General features: G+C 33.9%; 1 protein-coding gene across 2 annotated transcripts in view; it reads left to right on the top strand.

The window, feature by feature from the left end:
• Window positions 1–6,000, top strand: part of LOC119640662 (putative neural-cadherin 2) — a 317,900-nt gene that overhangs the window by 88,187 nt on the left and 223,713 nt on the right. For both annotated transcript variants that reach the window (XM_038038857.1, XM_038038858.1), the window contains exon 2: window positions 2,153–2,186. The gene's annotated coding sequence lies outside the window, so the exon portion shown is untranslated. The remainder of the gene's footprint in view (window positions 1–2,152; window positions 2,187–6,000) is intronic.

Below are 6,000 nucleotides of genomic sequence, written 5' to 3'. Positions count from 1 at the left end.
ATTTTCAGTTTGTTACATATACAAGTTAATGATGGCGGCATAACCCTTTTACCAATAAAAAAGTCAGATATCGAGCAATCCTTCATACTCATGGAAAGAAATATATCAAAAGCTTGTTATTTTAGGAAATAAATGTCTTCACTTGACCGATTCGGCTCGACGATCCGCTCCATTTTTCTATACCCACAATTTTCAAACTTTGACTACTTTTTTCATTCTTAACCTCGTTACGATTGATCGGAATTCTCTTCGTAGGTTATAGCCAAAATCGGGCCATTTACTTGCTAGATTAGGGTATCACCGAAGCAATTCGATCACTTCGATCGCAATGTAATCTCACAATGGTTTGCTTCGATTGCAGCTAACGTTCAAGATGTGCGGTTTAGCAATTCGAAAGGAATGAACACTTCGACTTGTTCCGTCGATCAAAAAGCCTCTAGAAATTTCTTAATAATAGTTACACTTATCTAATCCAAAAATTTTCTACATTGCTGAGGTAGAAATTGATCTTACTCTTACCAAGCGCTCTACCTCCTCCTTCTTCACCCGTAGCAGCATTGTACAAGGAGGCTGATGTAGAAATGGCAATATATTCATCAGCGTAGACTGACGAGTTAAATAACATTTAAACTTCATAATCATTCAAAGAATAGAAACATTATATGCTACGAGATATATAAGGTTGTAACTTGCATAACTTATATAAAAATTTATATACGAACGGCTATGCAACATAACAACAACAAATTTTTGGGCGTAATTGCAGTGTAATTTTATGTTTCCATAGCTTACGGATTTGTCACAAATCATTATAATTTAATAAAAAGTAATATTTGAATATTAAAAGTTTTTCTGTCGTTTTCAACAAGTACTTTATATCATCACTTATCACTAAGCTCACCTGAACTTTAGTACTTAACCTCATTTGTTATTTATTATAATATTCCAATACAAATAATTATTGATTTTCGCTGCTACAATATACAACCGTTCGTGCGTGAGAATTAATCTTTGGATTTTTTAAAAACATTTTTCTATGTTTTTTCATTTATAAACATCCGCTTCATTTCTATATTTTATATCATTCGTAATAAGTAAGTAATTGTATATCATTCGTAACAAGTATGAGCACGCAGTTTATGAGACGCAAATATTTTTAATGATAAATCGCTTTGAAAAGTGTTAAAACACGACAATAACCATGTTGGTGTGTATCTTCGTTTGACGGTGACTTGAAGTCAGTGTACAAATTAATGCAAAATTGCGCTATCGAAGAGTTTGTCAACCGATTAACAGAAGTATGAAACCAAGGCCTCTCCAAATTCACGTACGTACAGATTTGGCCAGTGTAAGCAACTTGTATGTGTCCGCTTTCTCCTTGCTTAGCCGCCCACTTCTATCCGCCTGCTTGGCCTCGTCTTCCGTCCAGCTGTCTGCCATGTTAATTTCCACGATCAGTTTGTCTGCTTATCCACAATTTAAACGGAAAACTGCAACTTTCCTCATGCTGTTTAAGTCTGAGCATCAAGCCAAGAAGAGTACTGATTACAGGATATAAGACAATGATTTACTGACAATTAGAAATTGAATATCGATTCACAATTGGGTAGAAACATCATTAAAATTTCTTACTAGTAATGATCCTAATCGATGTGCGGTTGTTCTTTTGTGTTTTGTAAGTTTTGTGCTTGCTTCAGAGATATGAGTGTTGCTATGGTGTGGGTTTTACAAATTACCGTTTCCCACAATACCAATAGGACTTTTTGCATAACTTCCGTTGTACCTTTCCGTTCCTTACGAGTGTCTTGATAATTCAGTACGCACTTAATATTCGTACCTTATCTTAATTAATCACACATACGACTCGAAAGATGCATGAACTATTCATACTATTCACCTTTCTCTCTGTTCTTTTCTTTTGCTGAGCTTGTGTTAATAGAAAAAGTAACGTTTTATTGAAATATCTGCATATCGCGTACGATACGCTGTAGGCGAAAATGAATAGAGAAAAAATTTAATTCAAATCGAACCTTCTTTGAATTCAAACCTATATTTGTTTCATTCTTATTGTGATAACTAAAATCTTTTCGCTTCAGCAATTTTTTAAAGCTTACAATACACTGATTGTTACATTCCTTTTTCACCTTTCCAGTTTTGCCGTCTATACTGAATTCTGTGCACGCTTGGTAAGTTTTCATTGTTAATACCAAACATATGTATTTTAATTTTTTTCTAGTGAGATATTTTGTTTAGCTTAAAAAGCTTTAGCTTGTTAAGAGCATATGACATTTTCTGTTTTACGTTCACTACAATGTATGTTATCTTTATGCTTGTATTTTATTTTTTGTAAATATTCATGAGATTTACATAAAATAATTTTGGAGGTTTTATTGGAAATGCAAATTTCATGGAAAATATTATTCATGCCCAGCACAAGTAACTAGATATGCTAAAATGTGTTCATTTTGTTATTCGACTTGTAATATCCATACATTCGAAGCCCTTCTGCGAATTAAGATTTCAAATGTATTTCGTCCTGTATGTCTGTCCGTCAATTAAAATGTATACAACTTTCTGTGCTTGCCTTTCTCTATTCTTACTTCATCGTTTGCAGAAATTTTCGTAATTTCAAAATTCGAGGTAGAAAACAATGGCTTTTCACATATATTCTTTATTGATTGTTTCAGAGTACGTTTGAATTTCAAAACAAAACGACAATCGTTAAAGAAATAGAAGATTCTAGTATTCGGAGTGGAAAGCTTTTGCGAACCTTTTAACAAAATCGAATGTTCATTATAATAGGAATAGTGCGAAATATTTTCTATAAAGTATCATCCAATTCTTCTCTCATCTTTTAAGCAGAATATGAATTACATGCGGAATACTATTCGTTTTTTGAAGCTATTCACAAATAGATCTATTCTTAAGCATCACTATAAGGATGCTACATCTCATTGAAAAGGCAGTGTTGATCAGAGGTGATAATATTTGGTGACTGCAGGCAGATCATGCTGCATTTCATTTTACATTCCCAGTACGAGTTTTGTCATAACAACACGGTCTTCTTTATGCCGAAAAACCATACCATTAGGAATTTTGACATATGAAGAGCGTTTTTTGACGCAGTGAAACCAACTTTATGCTAATGACGGTTTCGTTCGATGGAAGCAACTAAAATTTCCATTTTGCCTTAGATATTGCTTAGATATTAGTAGCACATAGTTGGAAGCTTTTGGGACCATAAGGCATTTATTGCTCATCACTCGTCACGGCTCAACAGCTCCAACCCTATAGTTGGGCAAACAATATCCCGACTCACCCATCTTGTTTTTTTAGCACGGAACGCGATATAATAGAAGCTTCTAAAAATTACTGTAATAGGTTGAAGAGAAAGTGCTGTCGTATTTTATTCATGTACTTTGCTTTAGCATATATGCAAGAGATTTAATGTGATCATCTAACAGTTGTTTGATGAATGCCTAACTCTTCTGCAATTTCTCGACTTGTTAAATGTGGGTTATTTTCCAACACGTATCGCAACATCTTTATCGATCACTTTCTTAGAGGCTTAGATCCCCGAAACGAAATTTGCTAAACTATCTTTGAGAAGTACGAACATTTACAATATCTTTTCCAAATACCGCACATAAATTTTTAGATGCAACCGACGCGTTGCTTCCTTTTTGGAGTTCATACAAAGTGCAGTATCATAAATACACTTTGATTGACTGTAATTGCTTAAACCAACTACGGGCAATGCCAGCAGGAAACGGTTCAAAATAGAGGGTATGCACAATTCAGAGGTACGATTTATTCATTTATTTATTCAATTCTATTATATCTATTTCTTTGGAGGCAACAAAATAGGTATTAGTGAATAAGTAAATATTTTCGAGAAAAATCAAAATTCTCCTTTTTTTTGAGCACTCCTCGAATCTGTTATTTATTTATTTATTATATTGCTATTTAAAATGACTTCTTCTCAATTAAGGTTTTATTCAATCATTTTCGCGATTAAGTTTGTATCATTGTCTTTTGATTTTTGGAACAGCGCAGGTTTTTTATTACAATTCTGAAAAGATCTATATGTAAATTGGTTATTTACAAGAATTTATATGTACAGCGTTTTAGTACTTTTTGTAGTCCTTTCTGCCCGACCAGATTCTGCAAATAATCTTTTGAAAGGGAGCAAGTAACCAATAATAAATTGCATTCCGGCGTTTTTGTCTTAATCCTTTTATCTATTAAATTTTCTGAGAATATTGTTCAATCGGAACAAGGTTATCTTCGCAAGCTACAAGACTGCTTACATAGGCTGACTTAACCAAAGGTCTGCTTTCTAGATGTTTCTGGATCGGATAAGCTCTTACCGTTCCATAATTTTCGTAGTCGAAATCTTGCGGCCAATAGCGCGTCAGTTCACACCCTGCTGTATTGACTCTTTTTAGTTCAAGGAGCAGCAACGTTCAGCCTTATTACGCGTTCCTTTACAATCCGACTAATATACGCGGGTAAACTAACCAGTTTTCTTGCAGTTACAGCACCTGCGAATACTTGGTCCTTGAGTTTGCTTATTCTCCGTAGAACTTCTCGAAATGCTTTGTAGATTATATTCGAGTTATTGCTTGTGTGGTATCGTAGTACCTTCTCAGAGCATCCGTAACCAAGGCAGAATCGGGGTTTCTTTCTTCTGGTTTGTGTTCGCTGCTCCTATTTTCACTGACGTCATTAAAGCGAAAACGAAAGCATTGTCATCCCATCAATTGTTGATTGCACCAACACCGAATTGTGGCTTCAACGCATTTCGTGGAAATATGATGAAAATTTTTTGTATAGTGAAGAAATGCGTTTACGATTTCATTTAATAAGTTTGGTTAATTTGTTCTGTTACTCCAGCAATAATATCTGGTATTGTCTCCTAATATCCCAAACAAAAATATGTCGAAAAGGGCTTTTAAAGAGGTTGTGTATGCCCTCAAAGACATTATTTTAGAATATTATAAATAATCCCTTATAATGTCATGAAAAGATGTTGGCTCCTATAATCCATGACTCTCATGCATTGGAAATTTGAAAGCTATTCTAATATTTAGCTGTAGATGTTATAGAAGAAGATTCCATGTCGTGCCGATATATGAAAGAATCTCATAATAATCTCACTAGGGTTCACATTACAAATTTTTCTCTAGTTCAGTTGGTTGGTTGCTGATCGAATTATATTGCAACTGTTGCATGAAAAATTCTCTTCTAAAACGAAAATAATAAACTTTTGTTTCCAATTTTTTTGTTTTGTGAACCTTGTTCCTCTTATCGACAAAGTAAATCGGCTGCATTGGATTTGTAACGATCGCAACCTTTTTCTACGCTTATATCCCAGGCGTTCGTTACCTATCACAGATTACTGAATTTAATTTTACGTATTTAGATAGAATATTAAATATGATTTAATTTTGCGCAAAACTTTAACGATTGCTTTTATCATTTTATTATTATCAGCTGAAAACACCTACTTATGGCATCCATAAGAATATGTCATATCTTTTTATGTAATTCAATAAGGAAAGATTAATTCCAGTTCATTTAGGTATACGCAAACCCTAGCGGTTGTCATGGGGTGGGCCGAATTTTAAATTTATTTCGTCATATAGGAAAAATGTCAACATTCGCATTATCTTTGCATTTTCAATACATTTTAAAAGAGAAAGTTAAGAGAAAGTTTTGCCCTGTCGTTGGCGTTAGCATAAAACTCAATTAAGAAACAATTAAAAAAAATATTTCACAGCCAAATAAGCATAAATGAAAAAAATGAACGCAAAAAATCAAGAAAAATCCGTCCCGCTGATCATGTATATTGGCGTTACCGGCAGCAGGGCTATTCCATTCATCTAAACAATTAAAAAACAAAAAGAAGGCAAGGAGAAAATCATCATCCGGAGACTTCGTTTTGTTTCTTTTTGAAAGGATTGAAGGCATTGGGAGTTCCGTAAGCGAGTCTATTAA

The sequence above is a fragment of the Glossina fuscipes genome, unplaced genomic scaffold, assembly GCF_014805625.2.
Source record: "Glossina fuscipes isolate IAEA_lab_2018 unplaced genomic scaffold, Yale_Gfus_2 121, whole genome shotgun sequence".
Lineage (NCBI taxonomy): Eukaryota > Metazoa > Arthropoda > Insecta > Diptera > Glossinidae > Glossina > Glossina fuscipes.
This window is presented reverse-complemented; position numbering and strand designations above follow the sequence as displayed.